Source organism: Motacilla alba, chromosome 11 (assembly GCF_015832195.1).
Source record: "Motacilla alba alba isolate MOTALB_02 chromosome 11, Motacilla_alba_V1.0_pri, whole genome shotgun sequence".
NCBI classification, from domain to species: Eukaryota; Metazoa; Chordata; class Aves; order Passeriformes; family Motacillidae; genus Motacilla; species Motacilla alba.
In genome coordinates, this window is record NC_052026.1 from 5,453,928 (window position 1) to 5,474,340 (window position 20,413).

The 20,413-nt window shown below is 38.4% G+C and overlaps 1 long non-coding RNA gene across 1 annotated transcript in view; it reads left to right on the forward strand.

The window, feature by feature from the left end:
• The first annotated feature begins 1,931 nt into the window (after window positions 1–1,931).
• Window positions 1,932–20,413, forward strand: part of LOC119705669 — a 98,622-nt gene continuing 80,140 nt past the window's right edge. The window contains exon 1 of the long non-coding RNA XR_005258293.1: window positions 1,932–2,086. This is a non-coding gene — a long non-coding RNA (uncharacterized LOC119705669). The remainder of the gene's footprint in view (window positions 2,087–20,413) is intronic.

The window sequence follows — 20,413 nt, forward strand, 5'->3', positions numbered from 1 at the left end:
ATTCCAGGCCTGTGGTCTCATCTAGTGAATCACTGTTTATCTTGCTCTGCTGAGGCAGATGAGATTTGGTAGAGAGGTGAATTTTCTAATTAAGCCAACTAGTGGTTTATTTTACAGTGTGCTTTTTGATCATTCCTGTGTTTCCCACATTTACAGTAAATCTGCTCCTCTGTTTGCCATGGTGTGTAGGTGCATTTGATCCAACTAAAACGTGGGACAGTGGATCATGACTTCAGTAAAAGCTCGTAGGAATTCAGGTGGTAGATGCTTTTGGTCTGCATCACTATGTTAGAAATTGCTATGCATTTTTTTCTGGTGAAGCAAAAACCCACCCCCATATGATTAAGTTTTGGGCACTGTGGTTCTGAAGGAAGACTGCAGTTGAAAATTCTCTCTAAGATTAGAAGTTCTGATCTCCTGAGCCAGCTGTAAGAGCTGAGTATTATGCTCTAGGCTAAAAAATACTCAGTAAAACCTGATTTTAATGTAATTAAGAGTTCATTTTAGGGATTTATTTGGGTATTATTTTGCAATAGAGAGCGGTAAAAAGATGAAAATCACAAATGGATAAAAAGTTCATTTTGGTTTTCATGTCACTGAGGTATTCCCTTCAAAGGGACCATGAAAATATGCATTAGTTGCACATAAGTGGGTCTTGATCTCAGCCCATGCTGCTTTGATTAGAGCTGGTGTAATTCCTTCGTGCTTTTTTCAGTGGGACAGAGAGGTTGCAGCAGAGGAAGGGGAGGTGGAGTTGCAGCAGACACTTTTGAGAAAAGGTTGAAGGTTTTGATTGCCTGCAACGAGGCAACTGTGCATGGCTTAAACATTCAGCCTTTACCCCCACCTGAGAGCACCTCTCCCAACACTGAGGGCTGGGAGCAGCCCCTCCAAAACCAGCAGTGTTCATCTCAGTCTGACCTCTTGTCTCTGACACCACATCCTGCTGCAGCTAGAGACTATCGGAAAAGCTATTACACCTTTGCTTTCTCAAAATAGTGCAAGGAATCTGGCAGGTTTAATAATCTCTAGTTAAAGCACTTTTTTGGCTTTGGGTGTAAGGGAAAATAAGTGGTTAATTCTGACATGAATGTCTATATGTAAGACCTCAGAATTCAAAATAATTCAAAGCAACCTTTTAAATTAAGTGAGCACTAATTAAAAAATTTAAATATTTGACTATCTCTGGAAGGGGCAGTATATAAAAACAGCGCAGAGCAACTTTTTTTTTATGTCAGTTATAAAACCATAAAGGCAGAGAAGGAATAAATACACTGAAAGCTCTGATTAATCCCCCTGTGTTGCAGTGCCACTTCATACTGTTGTAATGTGGACCCTTTCCTCTGATATTACTCAAGAAACACAAACAAGAAGCATTTATTATCTCCCAAGTAGTGTGTGCCATAGAGTGCTGAATAAGGAAGTGAGGTATTGCAGCTGTTATCTTCTGAACTAACTGCTACTGCGTGTTCCATGACCAGCCCTGGCAGGGTTTTTGTTCCCATGAATGAATAGGCCATAAATCTGTCGGAGCTGACACCAGCAGCACTGCTGGAGAGTGTAAAGGGAAAATTTGCAGAGGAATCTCGTGGTCTTTGCTTGCCTGGAAAATGAGTTCAATAAAATGGAGGTGATCAGTGCTTATTTATAGGCCAAGCTGATACATCCAGCATTGGCTGTCAGGGTTTAACTTAGTGTTTCCTCATTTATGCTCACTCTGTAAAGCAAAACATGGCACTGTAAAAAGCTTATATAATGCTGTTATACTGGGCTAGTCACTATTGTCGAAAACAGATAAAGTAAAATAAAGGGAGGAAAAGATAAAGGCACTGATAAAAGGCACAGGAAGGCAATGGAAGAGGCTGGCCAGTGCTGACATCCTGAGAAGGGATGTGGAGCTGCTAAGAGTCATTTTGCTTGAACCCTAGATTGGAGGTGCTTGGCAATTACTGCTGTGTTAGAACAGCAGATAGATCCTGAGAACTCTGCTCTGGAAAGACAGAATGGGGATTTTATCCTAGTGGAGGAAAGGACTGAGGAGCTCTCTTTATTTTATGTAGAGTTCCTTCTAACACCAAATTGTAAGGTATGCTGGAACTGTACCTTAATGTGTATTCTATTTTATGTGGGGGTCTTGTCTATGGATTAGTGGGACATGCAAAAGTGTTTAAGTACGATAAATCTTTAATTGTAATTCACTGAAGAAAAGTTGTTAAAATCTTTTAAAGCACATGTTAACAAAAATCAGGTTCAAGCCACACCCAGAACACAGCACAGCCTGCACTTAACAACTGTACCTGAACTGGGACTGGCTGGGTAAGTTTGACCTGTAAATAATTAAGATCATCTATGACCAGCTGACCTGATGGGAAGTAGGAATGGCTCCAGGTAGCCAGTTTGTAAAATTTGCTTTGCTGAGCTAGGGTAGCTGTGGGCTTGGAGCCAGACTGGACACTCTGTGACCAGAAGTGCAAAGAATCTGAAAATTAGGGTCACTGGAAAACTGCTGTGAAAGACAATTTTTCATCTCTCTCCTAATAATTTATCAATTGCTTTAAGCTTACTGCCTTATAGATATACTTCTTGCTGTGTTCAAAGGAGTTAAAGTAAATCTACACGTTTTCTTTGTGTCTTAATGCACAAAGATTTGTAAACTGAACTCTCTTGCCTTCTTTGATAGGAGTGACCTCTGCCTGAGAGCAGGGAAGAGGTGGAATAACTCCTCTGAGTAATTGAAGTTAATGCGTGACATAATGATGCACTGAGGACATGTGTTGTTGTTTTGAATAAGGACTTGAAAATGAAATTAAGAATATTGCAAGACTCTGAGACACTAATCTGTTAGTCTTTGGTCGGCTCTATTTCTGCAGCCCCAGCTCAGTTCTAAATATGGTTGAAGGCCAGGTATGTCAGAACAGTAAATATTGTTTTCCTTCTAGCAGTGGAATTTGGCCATGAAATGAGAAGCAGAAGTCCAGTGAAATTTTTAATCTTTATTGGCTTTTAAATAATTTTCTTTCTGTGTATTCAATTAAATGAGCACTTTAAAAAGCCAGAATTGCAGTGTGTTTCTTTAAACTTGAAAATCCTGTTAGGTGTAGGTCCAGGTTATAAAATTGAACTGCCTTGACTTGCATCTCTCTGTGGAAACTAAAATATTTACTGATTTTTCTCTTTTCTGGTGCTCCAAAATTTCTTTCAGTATTTCAATTAGTGCAAACTTATCAGAAAGAAAAGTACAATTTTCTTCTGTTATGAAATTGCTTATTATAGTGGTAATAGAAGGTTTCAAAGACATTTTGGGCTATTTCAACATAGAGAAGAGAGGCTTTGAAGGGAATTTCAAATAAGAATGCCAAATTAAGTGATAACACTCATTACTGGACTGTTTCACATATCATTCAGACCTACTCCAGGGACAATGCTTGAGTTATGTATAAAAATAATACTTGACCCTTAGTGACCTATTCCATTTCCAGTGTCTTGTATCCTGTGATTTAATGAACGAGCCTGTAAATTTTCTTGGTAAACATAAAAAAATCCCAACAACCCAAAACACAATTGAGTGCGTTGTTACACCTCTGTAATTCCAAGAAAATCTGGAATGTATGAATGGTTTCTGGAAAGGTCTTTCACTTATATGTTACTGAACTATTAGAAGTGGTTTTTTTTCATACCAATAGCTAACGAAACATATAAACCCTTTTCTAGTGTACAGTTGAAGAATGGGTGAATGTATTTTGTTGACAATGACCCTTCTGTTTCAGCTTTCAAAACAGATATGAGATGTTTACAATATGGTTATTGGTTCATTAGAACAAGTGTATTCCTTTCCCTGATGTTAACAGATCGTAAGTCTAAGATTTTTTTTCCTGAAATGGGTGTCTGGATCATCTTTCATTTTGCCATGCAGTTCTTGTTCACTGGGGTGGGGATATCTTCTCCAAAAAGAAAACAGGATTCTGCAGAGGGAGGTTAGAGTAGGTTGGAGCACTCCCTCATTAGATTGAAAACCCACAGAGACAAATGCTAAAGGTGATTATTTCCGGTTTGTGCTTTTTTCAGTCAGGTTTTGGAAGAAGTTACTGCAGTGAATGTCCATGTACAGGAGATGAGTTTGTACTTGCTATGGTATAAAGATGCCAAAGTTTAGAATGCACTTCTGGGTATTTGTAAAAATGGCAGACCAATACTTTCAGAAACAAAAATGAAGTTGTCTCGAAGTTGAGAATTTTTTTTTACTTGTGAATAAGTATGTGCACATTTTTTATTGTTTTCTTAGAATGTAGCTGCACTGTCTACAGGTGCTACATTAAAAATGACTGAAACTAGTTTGGATCCAGAGTGTTGCAAGTGTAGAATATGGAATCAAAAGAAGCAGCAAGTCAGCTGCCTGTGTTAGCAAATCTTAAGAAGTGAGGAGGAAAGAGACTTTTTTCTAGTGTAACAGGAGTTGTATAGTGATTATTAGTCGCATCAGAGTGGTACTCCTTAATTACCTACAGCTACAACTGCTTAATACAATAAATCACAGTGGAAAGCTGGTAGGTGATAATGACAGGCACCTGCTGATGGAGCCTGCAGCAATAAGGGTGCAGCACGTGCAGCTGCCTTTCTGTGTCTGCGTGAATGAAGCAGGAGTAAGGGGAGGCAGAGGAAGGACCTCTGACAACACACAGGTATCAAGGCTCAGGATGAATCTCACTGGAAAGTGCCAGAGATTGTGGGGTTGGTCTTTTTATGTTTGTTTTTGGCTGAGAGACATAAAGGGAAGGAGGCCAATGAAGTAAAAACGTTAATATTTAAAATATGTATTTTAGTTTTGGCACAACTGCAATGGTTCAAAATGGTTTTGTAGCTACTGTGAGCATGACTAAATGTAGGAGCATATAATCAACAGTGTACTTCTGAAAATACATGTGAGCAAGCAGAGCCTGTGGGTGGTGAACCTAAATGGGAATGTTTGTGGGGCAAGGCAGGATGGTACAGTGGTCATAGTCACAGAGCCTGGTTGAAAATCCTGGTAATCCATGAGTGCAGCACTGTGTGACTACATTAACACTTCACAATAAAGGATGGCAAGTGGGCAGATTTGCATGCAAATTAAATTTTCAACACTATTTCTGCATGCAACTTCCATTACAGTTGGGCAACTTTACACAATTGAAACTGATGACTAAGAAAAAGCATTTACAATTTAGAAAATTACAACAGCAATGCCTGTAATCACCCAGGTTAGCTGCTGAAGTGCCTCTAGGGGTTTGATTAGAAGGAGGAGAACCTTTAAGAGGCTGATGAGGCAGTATCAAGCACTGTGAATTGAAACAGAGTGAGGGAAGCTGTTATAACCTGGACTTAGTGAAACAAATCTATGATGAACCTATGTAATACAGACAGCTTCTAATCAGTGGAACAGGATGTGTTCAATCAAACCATAAGGAGCTGTAAATAGTGTGGTACTTATATTAGAACAGAGGCCAGACTTAACAAAATTGTATATGCAAGACAACATCAAATGACCAATGAAAATAAAGGGTGGATGGTGACAGGAAGAGTGCAAGGAAAGGGATTCCATTTGTGGTTGTACGAGGTCCCGAGAAGAGAGTCCCCAACCTTTCCAACACGTGTCCATGTATTTTTTTACACTTGTAAACTGTTTGTTCTGTATTTCCATCACACACATTTGGCTTTGTGGGAGACCTGTGTGAAGGGGAGATGAATAATGCTGAGTAAAAACTCAGAATATACTGCCCTCTCCTGACAGCTGGGTCAACCCCAGAGCCTGCAAGTAAAATACTTGGTGAGTTTTTCTTACAGGAAAATTTGGTGCTTGATCCTTCAGCCTTTTGGTTATATAACTTCAAAAATGCTCTTCCACTGCACAAGTGTGTTTTTTGTCTTTCATCATGAGAAAATTAATGAGAATATTATTTTTTGATATGCATACTTTGATCATCAACTCATATCTTTACAACATTTAAAAATATTTCCCATATTGCCTGTTGTCAATTCACTGAATTTCAGAATTGGTTCACTACCCAGATTGTTGAAGATATGTAAAATAATGACTGAAACTGCTGCCAAAGTGATAATGAAATTAGCCCTGGTCTTGTCCATAAACAGGTTAATTTTATGGAGGGACACAATGATCAGTGATAGCTGAAAGTACAAAGAAGCCCACAGGAAGTTTTTAAGCATGGGATTGGATTAATTGTATGTATGTAAATATTGTATGGTAGACGTTTGGTTGGAAGTGAGTTGGCAGCCAAACAGACCTCATAGTTTTTTTAAATATTAATTCCTTCCACATATTTTGAAGCCAGGTTGCATTTTGTGATATCCAGTTACAGAAAGAAGTACTGTTTTTGTCTGATATTATCTCCCAACCTGTTCTGGGGCCATAGCTGAAAAAGACTGAGTATAAACCCTGCTATTTTTCCCACCCAGTCTGAGAAGTTAGGTGATGAGGAAATGAAAGCGTTCTTGTCAATTATTTGGAAAACCTCAGTGAAGCTTTCTTTGCCTTCAGCAGGATCTCTCTGATATTGCTTTGAGAGTCACTGGCCCTATTATTTATGTAGTCTTTTTTCCCCCACTTTCTCTGCCCCCTGCTCTGTATGGGGTTGTCTCTTCCATTTCAGCAGATTAAGAAGTTGTCAAGGAGTAGAAATTTCCATTTGGAGGTGACTGCATTCTTTTTGTCCTGTATGAAAGACTACAGTACACTACCTAAAACACCAGTCAAGGAATAATTTTGCTTAATGCATTACATGTGTACCTTGTTTCTTGAAACTGCACAAGTAGAGGGTGTAGTGTCTCCCAAGCCTTTCTTTGTTCAGGGTGATGATCTGATTTCCAGCAGAAAGCCACAGAAAAGTAGTGACTGGCTCCAGAAAACAGAGCTGGTCAGTGTATCAGAACACTGAGGATTACTGTGGGTTGGAGGGGATTATGAGGAAAACTAAGTTTTCCCAAGGATGGCAGAGTATAATGGAAAGATGTGCAGCAGCTCTGGTATTTTCCAGCAGCTTGGACAAGACAATTGCTGGTGGAGCTCTCAGTGGACTGGATAAACTTGCACACAAGCTTCATCCAATGTACTTGCTAAATTCAGAGCTTCTATAAGAGTTTTTTGCTTTGCCTCTATTGCTGAATATTAAACCATAAAATCCTGTCTTCTGTTGCTTGTTTTTTTCATTTTTTTGGTCACAGTTCTGTCCCCTATACTTTTTAAAATATAAATTACCCAGCACACTATGCCTGATCCCATGCTGCTGCTGTTGGTACAATACAAGCACGTGGATAAGCAATCTGAGCTAGGAGTGTGTGCTTTTCCCAGCTAAGGGCTGTCGAGAGCACCTGCTCCCTCTTTCAGCTGTACTTCAGGATTGATGCTTGAATTCTCTTCCTAAGGACTGAATGTGTAATATTTTCTACAACAAACTGCCAAGCCTGCTTTAGTAGGCACTTAGCCACACCATCCCTGTCCTTACCACATGCTGTCAAATTAATATTGTGCCTACATATGTATATATTTATAGTGCTGCTAGGTAGTTGTACAAATGGAAGTTGTGCTTCAGGTGTTGTCATAACAAGTCTTATTAATCTAAAATATAAATATATGCTAAGTTTTCCATGTGTGTCCTATGATATTGGTACTATTTTTGAAGTGATGGTGTTGGTGTTTTCCCACAAAGGTGCTCTGTATGGGCACTGAGGGAATGTGCGTTATAATTTTTATGCATTGCTTTTGGGCATATTTATGTTAAGGGTAAATAAATAATGCTCTCAATCTGGAACAGATTCTGCTCAATCTCAATCTGAGTTTGGCAGCTCAGAGGTCTGTGAGGGTGTCTCTGTTAGTACTGAGCTGGTGGAGAAGATGTTGATCCAGAATATACAGCTGAGTTAGCTGGGAGTGACTGGTGGGAGGTGGCATAAACCCCATTCAGTCCCAAATGAAAAAGTGTTTTTATTCAATTAGGCTCTGACATTGTAAAAGTGTGCAGCAAACTGCTGTCCATTGGGATGAAGATAATGTTGACAGTAAGGAAAAGGACTTTTAAGAAACTCTGAAAAATATTACATGAATTAATGAAAAAAACCCATATTTCTCATTGTTAGATAATTCTGTTTTTTTCAAGAGACCATAATTAATGGTTCTGGTAACTAATTAACCACTTCTAGCAAACAGTGAGATGCTGGACTGCTGATGGGTCAGCATTAATAGAGTTAATTGTGAGCTGCATGTGATAATGTGATTTGCCATGGCACACTTTTCACACCGAATTATTTGTGCAAATTGCACTGAAAGATACTGTAATATTGGTTATGCAGATTCAGTGCAAGCAGCATACTGGTGCAATTACTGTTTAGGTGAAATTAAAAGGATTTTTATTACTCATTCAGAGGAGAATTGATTGTCAGGTTTTATGAATCCTAAAATGTAGCCAAGATGAGAACAAAAAACACTTACTGAAAAGCTGGAACACTTATCAATGCAAGTGCCATATTTTTAATCCACCACTAATAATTTTATTTAATTGTCTCAAGGCTTTTTTTATATAAAGAGCTGGGCAAAAGAAAGGTGTCTCTGTGCTTCTCAGTTTTATTACACATGTAAACAAACTATCATGAAATGAATAATACTTTAAATTAAATGGATACGAAATAGCTTTAACTCCAGGTTAGTCCTTCTGAGCTCTTTCTAATAGATTAGCAAGTAATTGGCAGGGTAGCACCATGTGATATTTCAGCTGTGTAGCCACTGAATTGATACTATTAATGAAACCTCAGACTAAAAACTTAGTAAGCATGGACAATACAACAAAGAACATAAAGGAGTTATTCCTGATTTTCAGCCAAAAATCATAAAGTGTCCGTCTCTGACTTGCTACTGTGATCAATTTGCACAGCAGTGATTAAAAAAGTCTGGTTTTGCACCCTTTGTATGTAGAGAGGGGAATACTTTGAAAAGCTTTGAGGGTCTTAGGTGCTCTACTGTCCTGTATTTTCCTTCTGCAGTGCAACCTTGTCCTCACCAGGCACAAAGTTGAGGTGCTGAGAGCAGGTGAGATGGGGCTTCGAGATAAAAATAGAGGTTAAGCTGTAATTTGCCACCATAGAAGACAGAAATCTCTTGCCAAGGATGGATACAAGCTTCCTAAACTCAACAGCTCAGCTTAAAACCCACCTGAGGTCCTGTGCCAGTGCATGGTGTTAACTTAAATGGCCTTGGAGTAACCTGCCTTCTCTGGTCGTGGTTCCAAATGTGTCCCCTTTGTTAGCTGAGATCATTTCCTCCTCCCTCACATGTAAGCAAGGCTTGCAGTAATAGATGGTTCCTGCTGAGAGTTTGCCAGGCAACACAATTCTCCAGGGAGGCTTAAAATGTCCTCCTCTTAAAAAATGTCCAATTTAACGGCTGTATTTAGGTGTTTGAGGCCATACAGTGTTTGCAACAACTATGATGGCTCTATTATGATAATGGAAGAAAGCTGCATTATGAAATAAATGCATTCTAGGTTTTCCTTGGCAACATAATGTAAGGATTGTTCTGCGTGTTGGTACTAAAAAATCAAAAACAGTTTAGTAAGTCGATGTGAACACTATTTCTTGTCGTGTGGTTAATGGATCTACTGTTGTATTTGTGTTCTTTCCAGCTCTGCTGCCTTACATCAATGAAAAATTATGTTTTTTCTTCAATGCCACAGCACTAGTCATCTTTATATTCAACGCATTCCCCTTCAAATCTTTCAGTGTAAGATGTCTACCATTTCACTGGGTTAGAGTCGTTTTCCTGGTCATTTTCTTGGCAGTAGAAAAGGATCATCTTTCATGGTTATTGATGTTGCATTTAATAAGCTCAGTTGAGTATAGTCATGTTGATGTCTAAACAAATGCACTGCTACTTTTTTCTCTTTTTTGTGTGTAGAGCTGGCTGGGAACATGGCAATCTGTAATTACCCTGGTTATGCTTCTGGTTAAAGAAGCAATAATTTTTTTGCCCTTATAGTATTTATACCATTTCTGAGCCTTCTTCCCTTTCTCAAAAGCTGTTGTTTATGATTGGCTGGGCAGATTTAGGAAACGGTGGCAATTTTTATGATTAGCAGCTACAGTACATGAATAGTTGGCATTCTTCAGATTTAAAGAGGTCAAATTGATTTTTGTGTGTGTGTGACAGAATTTGTTCCTGGGGTGAGACTTTGAAGTAAAATTTCAAAGCATTGACTAGGGGTGCAGCTCTGCAGCTTCTTACTGACTTTGTTCAGAGATCAGGAGCTAAAACTGCATGCTGCACTTTGAAAATTTACCCCTAAGTATTGAGTTCTACCTCAGAATAATTTTTTTCCAATAATTTAATAAACCCCTGAGAATGTGGTTTATAATGGAAATGCTGACATACTTAAACTTAATGCTAATCACTGAAAATTAGTAAGATCTTAAACAGAACTTGGGCAAAACCTGCAACTCATAAGTATCCTGTAGTTAATTAACAGGAAGTATTTCAGAAATGCATGATCCTCAGAAAACACTGTGTTAGCAGTGGCCCTGTCAATAGTAATGCCACATTTTGTTTTATTCCTCAGACTTGCCAGACTTGCCATTATCCTCCAGTTCATAGGAGAGTACTTCAGAGCAGCTGGCTATTTCCCAAACATATATGTGCTTTGTGGAATTGAGCCTGTCAAACTTGGAAGTTTGTGGTGAGGAACATTCATACATAATCACAACACGATGGATTCTTTAATATCAAAGTGTCAACAAGATTAGTGCTGTTACACAGCACCTCAGGAAAGAGCATCTTCCAGTCTACAAATTGTATTGACAATGTCCAGACCAGCGATTTTGAGTTCCAGGCATGTTTGCTGCGTTACTTCCTCTTGCTTCTTCATATTTCTACTCCACATTTCTCCATGTTACGGAGAAATCACTGCCATGACCATCTAATAAATACCTAGGGGTATTTATTATTTATTATAATGGGGGGGAATGGAAGAATCAGGAAAGGGAAGATGAGTTTTGACTACATAGGGCAGAGGTTGGGAAAGATCAAAATTTCTGAGCCCTGCAAAAAACCCTGGATTTCTTGCATGTTATGGTTGCTTTGTGCTGTGTGGCTGGTGGCTGTGTTTTGCTGTACTAGTTTGGAAGGAGATTCACTGGGTGTAACTGTTGGCTGTAGGTCTGGTCACAGCTTTTTTGCTCTCTATCCCATCTCCCCTATTGTGCTACTCATAGAGCAGCCAGTGAATAGAAAACAGTAATGTCAATATCTAAAATTTTGTATTGTGGGTTGATAATCTCCAATCTTGGCAATCTAAATCAAAACATAGTATGTGAAATAGCATCTCCTTAGCAGAGCATTTCAAAGAAGAATTTGAAGGAGAATTATGTGCTTGACCTGTGGGTTTTTGCAGAGCTTACTGAAGGCAGTGTGGGAGCAAGCATGTAGGCAAATTTGAGAAAGGAGTAAGTGCTTGTGTTTTCCTTTTAAAAAACCTGTTCCCCAAATACTAATGTTTAATATTTTTAGTCACAATGGAACTCATGGTTGCCACAACCAATTTATACGATTTTCTGTGAGAAAAACAAACAAAAACTGTGCATCTGGACTGACAAGCTGTATGCCAAGATTCAGCCAGATGCAATTTGAAATGTCCAAGACATTAAACATGCCCTGAAATAGAGCTTTTAATGAAAGTGCCATCTCAGTCTCAGCTCTAGTGAATGCCAGTGTAATGCTGCAAGGAATTTATCAGGCTAGATCTTAGCTCTAAGTAGGCTACACTAATCTAGGAGTAAATATACTGGATTTGTGCAGAAGTTAATGCTTGGGAGGTGATATTTCCATCATATAGCCTATCCTGCCTGCACACTTGTTTATAGTAATGTATTTGTGATAGCTACCTAAATTTTACCAAACTTAAAGAAAAAAAAAAAAGCAGAAAAAGAAGTTGTGTGCTTGGTATGCATTGTTTTGCTTCTTTCATTAATTCTTGCTGGCATTGTGGATGCTCAGATGAACAATAGAGTAGCCTGTAAAGATCAATACCAGATTGCTGATAGTGCCTATCTATTCAGAGTAGATTATTTGATAAATGGTTTGGTCCATATGTTTTGACATTTGTTAGCTGTACAGCCCAGACCAACTGGTAGAACTGTAGTTTCATCATAAAAAGGAGGAGCCACAAATACAATATTTCTCTTTTTGTACAAAACTGATAGACTGTAGTTTTAAAGCTGCAAGTAGAAGATTTCAAGAGAGAAAAAATTAAAAAAGCTCAAGCGGTTAAGAATTCACATGTATTTTTCTTAAGTTTTGTAAATAAGGTCTGTGAATACAGTATATATAACTTGCACTTTATGTCTTTGGGGTTGATGGGATTCAGACCTCAGAAAACTGTAGTCTAGCTGTTTTATATCAGTGTCTTTGTACAGTGGATCAAACAGGTTCCTAGGAGAGCAATCCCTTCTGTGCTTCCCCCAAACCTGCCCTCATTTAAAAATCTGGGAACTTTAATGAAAGATATGTAGAGACAAGAACATCAAGAGCAGGCTCAAAAGTCAATGAACCTTCAGGCAAACATCCAGAACTTCACAAGAGCTCAGATTTCAATTCCTAGTATTTAGGTCAAAATTCTGTGTTAGTTTTTGCAAAATCTTTTTTCTTTTTCCCCTCAAATTCCATATAACATTTGCTCAAGTGCAAAGTCCTGCACTTGATATCCACTTAAAGAAAGGATATTTTCCACTTAAGTAGTTGTAGTCATCCAGCTCTTCTCTTTTGTACAGCCTCAGAGGAACAAACAAGTCCAAATGCAAAAATTATACAGCAGTGTGTTCTGTAGACTGAATGAAAAGATTTTTTATAGTTAGTGTCTTTATTTCAAGCTGTTTATGAGAGAAATTTATTAATAAATAAATATTTATAAATAAATAAATAAGTAAAGCAATAATTTAAAAATTGTAGGTAAACTTTTAAGTGAAAAACCCAGCCAAATTTAAGGATTAGAAAATGTTACTTTAGAAGTGATTTTCAGTCCTTGTACAGGGAGACCTTGTACAGGTGAAAGGTAGTGCTGTAATAGATATGGCAGGAAAAATACAGTGAAAAATCATACCTGACATGCTTCAACTTTGAAAAATATTTTAGGGCCTTAGAACAGGGAAAAAAATGTTTCTCTCCCTCTTCCCCCATTTTGTGACTCTGTTGACTTCATGCCATGGGGACAAGGATGGTGTTGGCTTAAATGCCCCTGGTCTCTGGAGGTTTATGGGGGTGCAGTGCAGGCATTATTGCTGAGCACGTGGTGAAGGGTATCTAAACCTTGATCCCCCACTCCTGCCATGTGTGACAGGTCCTCCTGTGCCAGGAGTTCCTTGGGCTCTTTGGAGTGCTGCTGTCCTAACCTGCTGGGGTTAGGAAGATTCCCTCTATCCATACCAGGACTGGTCCCTGCAGGAGAGTGAAGGGGAAATTGCCCAGGGGAGGTTTAGCACCTTGTGGATACTCTGGTGTGGGGCCTGTGTCTGTCTGGATCTCTGCGAGAGTAAAATGAGCTGGTTTTAACCAAAATAGACTTCAAGGAAGAGAGGGAGTAGGATTAGAATTTCTGGAATGTTGGCCTGAGAACAATAAAGGAAGAGTTAGGGGCTGACAGTTTTCCTGCATAAAATGTAGAAAAACACAAAGGGAAAGACAGTCTGAGCTGGAAGAGGTATTTCTGGGTAGATCCAGGGATAGATTTAACATATTTAAATACTATCCTGTGAATATTACTCTCTTCCTACTTATTTTGGACAACCAGGGCTAACTTTCAATAGAATGGTAGAAAATGGGTGTCTCAGCAGGGGCTGGGTTGCTCACTAGAAGGTGCACGTGCATTATTTGCTGTTTAAGAATGGTGACATGGTGCTTTGCAGTCTGCTATCAGAGGGATAATATTTGTGCTGGTTTTTTTTAAGAGTTGCAGGAAGAAAATGTTAAATGTCAGTATCTCCTGTAAGTAATTGGCACTAAGTAGATGTAAGATTCCTGAACCACTGCTCTCAGAATAATCTTAAAATAGCCACTTTCTTGTTTTCCTGGTCTTTATATGAAACAGGTGTATTAACATATTAATGATTAGATGTTATATTTAGCTCTGCATTTTAAGAATCTTTAGCAACGTGGAAAAGGATGATTTGACAGGCTTAATTCAACACTGGGCAACAAATAAAGCTTATAATGAAATTAACATAAATCATTAGCATTAATCATTCAGCATTATTGATAGCCATATAAAGAAATGTATCACAGCCCTGGAAGTAAAGAAGAGAAGAGCAATGTTTCTTGCCAGCTGTCCTGATGAGCTATGAGCCCATATGGTAGTGGTACTGGCTTTCCTTTCTAATTTTCCTCCTCTGCTTGAGCTGTCAGGAGCCCCTTTCTCCCCTTTTCTTTTTCCACAGACTGCAGAGATAGAAGCTATCTAATTTTTTTGAAAATGCCAGCTTTTTAGAACAGGTCAGACTCCATCAACATCTGACTGTCACTAGCCATGTGACCAACATGAGCAAACTAGCTTGGTGACAATTAACATGCAGTCTACATTCATCGTTTTCAATTTGGTAACCTTCACTTCTGCTTACGCTTTCATCGGCTCCGAGACCTAGTAAGAGTTTTCCTCATTGGGAAACAAAATATTCTTAAAGTAGCATTTTGAAACCCTTCGTTGGGAAATGTGTGTATTTAAAATTTGATATGGAAAAAATGAATAAATGCAGTTGTTCAGTCCCTATTCCCTGGATAGCTTTTTTCTGCTTGTGTGCTGCCCTCCCTCCACATCCACCAGTCCTGTGTGTGTCCCCCTGCCCTTGTCCCCCAAAAAAGGTGAAAGAATTGAGGTTAAAATAATAAACACTGCTACTACTGCTTGTGCTTTGAAGCATTTGGGAACCTGAGGTTACTCAGTCATCCTCATTTACCTGAAGCTCAGTGAAACATTAGGTGAATGTGGCTTCTGGGATTAAGGAGCAGGACTGACAGCATATCCCTAGAGCTATAATCTCACAGGCACTGCATACTTTTTTCACAGTTTTGGCATTTTTTCAACTGTTAGACAAATCTTCATGATCAGCAGGGCCCAGGCTCAGTGCTGTGAGAACATGAGCAAAGTAGGTGCACTGGGGAGGTATCACAGAGGTAGAATCTTTGCATGGCAGTGATGAAAATTGCCTCCTTTTCTATTGTTTCATATCTTTACCTGGTCCCGTTCATTTCTTTGTGTTGTGTGAGCAATTGAAATAATTCTGGCTCTCCCGAGCATCTCCATTTTCCCTAGTTTGAATGATGAATAAAATACCTTCAAATTAGAGAACCATGCATGTGCAAGCCATGTTTACATTTCTGTCATTTTTTTTTTGGTGGTTGGTTCTATTTACCTTTAAAATGTCCAAGCACATGAGTAATAAACCTTTTTTTGTTCTTAATTCCAGATCACAAAATATAAGGGATGTGGTTAAGCACTGTCAGAACATTGCAAGATAGTACAGTACTGTCAGCTCTCCTTAAAATGCCTTTCTTTTTAAGTGTCTTAGTAAAAGGATCTGGTGTACTTAAATGTGTACTAAATTTAACTTACTGGACTTTCTGTTGAATAATTAAATATCATTTTTCAAAGAAGAAGTTTCTGCCTTCTGTTGCCATAAAATAGTCTTCATTTCCAAGTTTTTTACCTGTACAAGAGCATAAAGAAAAGAGGTGTTGAAGGAAACACATATGAACACAGAGAAGAACCTCATACTTGGTCACTCTTGGGCAATCATGTGTTGACCTCTTAAATTTGCATGGGGCCCTTATCTCCAGTGTAGAAATACATACCATTCCCTTATGCTCAAAGTCAGTGTTGCAAGGGAGCATAACAGCCAGGACTGGTATCCTATAGCACAGCGAATAGATCCTTTAATTTCATGGTTTAAAAAATACTTGAGTTGACCTCAGTATAATTCCTATATTTTAGTCATTTAGGTGTCATGGCTCAGTAATCATTCATTAACTATAGTGCTTTTCAAATGAAGAACTGAGATGAAAATTTTTCTTAATGATGACAAGTGATGTAATTTAGTTTTATTCTTATATTATAGTGGTGCCCGCTAGCGCCGCTGTAGTTAAGGGTCTGTCAGTGGTTCCATTATAAACCCCTACTTTCAGAGGGTTTATAATTCAAAAATTGATTTTAGACTTAAAACTGCCACCCAAGGTCTAAGTCCTGGAGCTTGTTTTTATATACAAATTGGTATTTTGGGGAGAAGAGGAAGAAAGGTTAATGGTTACTCAACTATAAGAATAAGATTGAGGGTTTTCTCTTTTAGATTTGTATTTGTGCTTCTATCATACTAAAAAACACTTCATCCATCTCAGCACTAAGAAAAAAGGCCACTATCAAGTACTTTATGACCAAAGAAGGGCTGCAGATCTTATTAAGCACAGTGTAAGAATTGAATTGGGCTGAGGCTTGTAAAAGCAGGTCCATGGCTTTGAAAATCCCATGACATTTGATCAGAGGTCGAAATCTCTTTGAGAGTAGTTATTTAGGAGATTGGGGTAGTCATGAATCAAGGCCTCCCCCTTCTCCTCAGATGGGCTGCTTTGCCTTGTTGCTATCAAGAAGCTGCAACAAAACTGGTACTAATATTATAAAGGCAATTTTCTAAGGAGTGTAAGGTACTTACCAGGCCTGAAATAGCATCTCTGGAATTGAGAATAGAAAAGTAAATGTAGCAGTGGCTTGCTAAAAGCTCATGGGAGGGAAGGGAAGGGAAATGAGTTGGTTCCTAGCTGGAGCAAAATGAGGACTGTCCTGGTGGAAATGGGAGCTCCAGCAAGGAAACCTCTGTGACTTGGCATGTGAGTGTTGGCTGCTGAGAGGAGGGAAGAATGGGTCCGGAATTGCTCAGGACTCCTTGGAAAAGGGGGATCTTCACATTGAGAGGATACCAGGCCAAGTGTCCCTCAGCTCCTTCCAATTTGTCTCTGGAACCACACTTCTGATCTGAGAAGAAACAGGATTCATTTGCTTTAAAGCTGTCTGCTGGAAACGGCAGTGATGCCTCACTGGAATTACATTATTAAAGCTAAGAATAAATTTAAAATAATACCAAAGAAATGCTGGAGTTATCATGCATTTACTTTGGCATACCTGATGGTCAAATATCATTCTGTGAGTCTTTAGATATTACCTCATAAGCATGAGACATTAGCAGATGGAAGCAGAGCTTGGAAATATGAAGGTCTTGTATTTTCGTGCAAGATTTGCATTGGATTCTGGAGTGTAGTGGAATTTATGGTGTAGGCTCACTACAGTTGCACATGTTTTTTCTTACCATGTAAGAAACAAAAGAACCAAGTTTAAAAAAATCAAATAGTTGATTTCAGTTCTTCTCCAACAGAATTATTTATCCCGTATCTATTGGAATTATTTATGATCAATGGTCCTTGATTTTGCTTCTAGTCCACATTAGCTGTCAGAGATGTTGCTCTCAATTATAGATGGAAATATGAGAATTGGCAGTGGTTAGATGTGCATCTCTCTCCAAAGAGAAAAAGAAGCATGATAGATTTTTGAAGATGTAAAATTTCAGACCAGTTTTGTGTTTTATAGAGACAATGTAGTGGGTTGTCTAAAACAATGTCTTCCGAACAGACCGAGCTATTTAAATACCCACAATTATCCTTGGGGACAGTTGATCCTGTTGATCTTTAGTAACAATAATTTTTACTCTTTTCCCATAATCACAAAATGAAAAATCTTCAAGGTGGTCACATAAATGTCAAAAATAGTTTTTTGATAGTGAAAAAAAAAAGCCTCCTATATCCAAAGGTATCAATACACAAGAAAAAAACCTATTTTAATCTCATTCTCATCTCTAAGAGACTTTAGAGAAATTCTTTGTTTCTCCTGGCAGCTTCTGGCAATTCATCATCCATTTCAATGTACTGTGCTGCAGAGAGGAGACATTTCTGTGCAGATGTGTAGAAACTGGATGTTTCAGGAGATCTGCTTGGTGCTATATCATGTATGATGCAGACCTGTGTATGAGCCTTACGTTAGGGAAAGGAGAAGAATAAAACATTCTCCTATTCCTCATCCATGGCCAACCCTGCCTCCTTGGCTGCTCATGCTGGGCTGCCTGCAGATTTGAGGGATGCTTGGACTGGAGAAAAGGGATAATATGTGAGAGAACAGTTCAGGACTAGTGGTTGAAAGCAGGTGTAATTGTGTAATGATAGATGCTAATGTAAATTTAGGTTTACCTTTATTTTCTTTAAATTTCAGCTATTTATAAACCATGAAATTTAATGGAACACTTTCTGCTGGTTTTGGTTACAGCTTTGTGAGCAGGTGTGTGCTGAAGCAGTGTATTGTACATTTACAATATGAGTTTTACTGTGCATTTAAAAAAAAATTTTATTTAAAATTACTATATTTCTTGCACTGAAAAATTCCATTGGAAGTGTTTTGTGTTTGCCAGAATGGGATTAACACTCCAGTGAAGGTAATCTCGTGTCATACCCACTGGAACTAAATTTAAGCTGCAGAATGGCATCTCCTTCTCTTAGATGGAATTATGAAGGCTAAAATCAAACACAGCTCTTAATTAGGCACAGAGTTCCAACTGGCAATACTGGCATGGAATTTTTATGGAGAATAAAATTATAAACTTTCAATTATTTTTTTTTATTGGTAAAATATTGTATCATATAAAGCTGCTTGATAATGAAGAATATTATTTTATTTTTACTATCTGTCACTGTGTTTTCAACTAGCCCCATTGTTTTAAGAAAAGATATTTAGTGACACATCCATTCCAAAGGCTGAAATCCTTTTATCTTACCTTTATTTTAGGACAGTTGTGGTCATATCTGAAAAACTTGTGAAGTTATGGAAGTAGTACAACAAAAGTAATTTTTGGATAAGTTCTGCATTATGGAATCAAACTAGTTTTGCCAAACAGTTTAGTATTAGTTTGTAACTAACCAGCCACCCAAAGATGCCACCTGATGATTGTTTTTATCACAAGGGTAATAATGTCATTTTTTTTTCTGGGAAAACAGATGGTTCATTTATTTATTATTTTTAAGCCAGCCCTAGTACACAAGTAATACAAGTGACAAATATATGGATGTATGGAGATATCTGTCACCTCCAGTCCTCTGCGAGTGCAAGTAAAGATCTGCCCACTGATATCTTTAGCAGATTTTTGCTTCTTTGGACATAAGTGTGGATCTCTGAACACCTGCTGGGTAAGAAGGGGTTCAGTGCTGATGGCAGCAAAGCTTCTGACTGCTGCCCACTATCTGAGCTCTCCCTTCATTATTATATTTAGGGATTTCACAAAGGCTCTATTTGTTGATGAAACACCTGGTAGGTTGTGGAAATACCCCCCAAACAAGGATAATACTGTGACACTGAGGCACATACCACCTTGTGAGAGTGATATATTTAAATATTTGGCATATTTGAATCTTTGTCACTGATTCATGTTTTGCCATCCGGCTAAAACTAGAGTGGAAGATCAGGACAGAATGATACCATAGAAGTTGCAAATTTTTTTAGGTTTTGGTTTCCTTTAAGGACATGTGTATTTCCTTAGGATTTGTTTTTTGTTGTAGGCAATGTAATTAATTACATCATGTAATCAGGTACATTTTCCATTTAAAGACTGTGGAGAAGGCTGTATTGAGGAAAAAAAGGTGTCTTTATTTGTGTGTTCTTATTTCCAGCTATTTGCATGCGTTCAAGCAGCAGGAATTGTGCTGGCTGGGCAGGTGACCTGCAGTACTGGGGGTGATTATAGATGATGCTTCCTTCTCTTCTCGTATATTTAGGTTTGATCAATTCTCTCCTGTGCTCCTTTACCGAAAAATGGTATTGACTTCATCATGATCTGACTTCAGTGCCCACCAAACCTATTTGCTGAGGATAGGTACCTGCCAAGGAGAACATTTCACTGGTTTTCTGCAAGCAGCATTAGTGGCTTCCCAGTCCTCATCCCCTTTTCAGCGCTGCTCCTGTGTGATGTTGGTGTGATTTGAGTACAGTCTATCTGAGAATGCTTTGGAATCAGCAAATAACACTGTTTAAAAATGCTGCCATCCAATTGTTTGATTTAGTGAGGTATTGGCATAACAATTTCCATATTAAGATCTTAATTTGCTTCTTCCCAGAACCAAAGAAAAATTGTTGACAATAACAAAAGCATTTTAGGGTGTAGCATGAAGTCCCTGTTTTCCTTGAGCATTTGGGAAGTTTAGAGAGTAATGACTAGCACTAGTGATTGGAGGAAGGTGTTATCCTCAGTCGGTTGGTGTCCTAGTTTAGAAAACATGAAATTCATGTTTACAAAGCATGCTTTGAAAAACTTC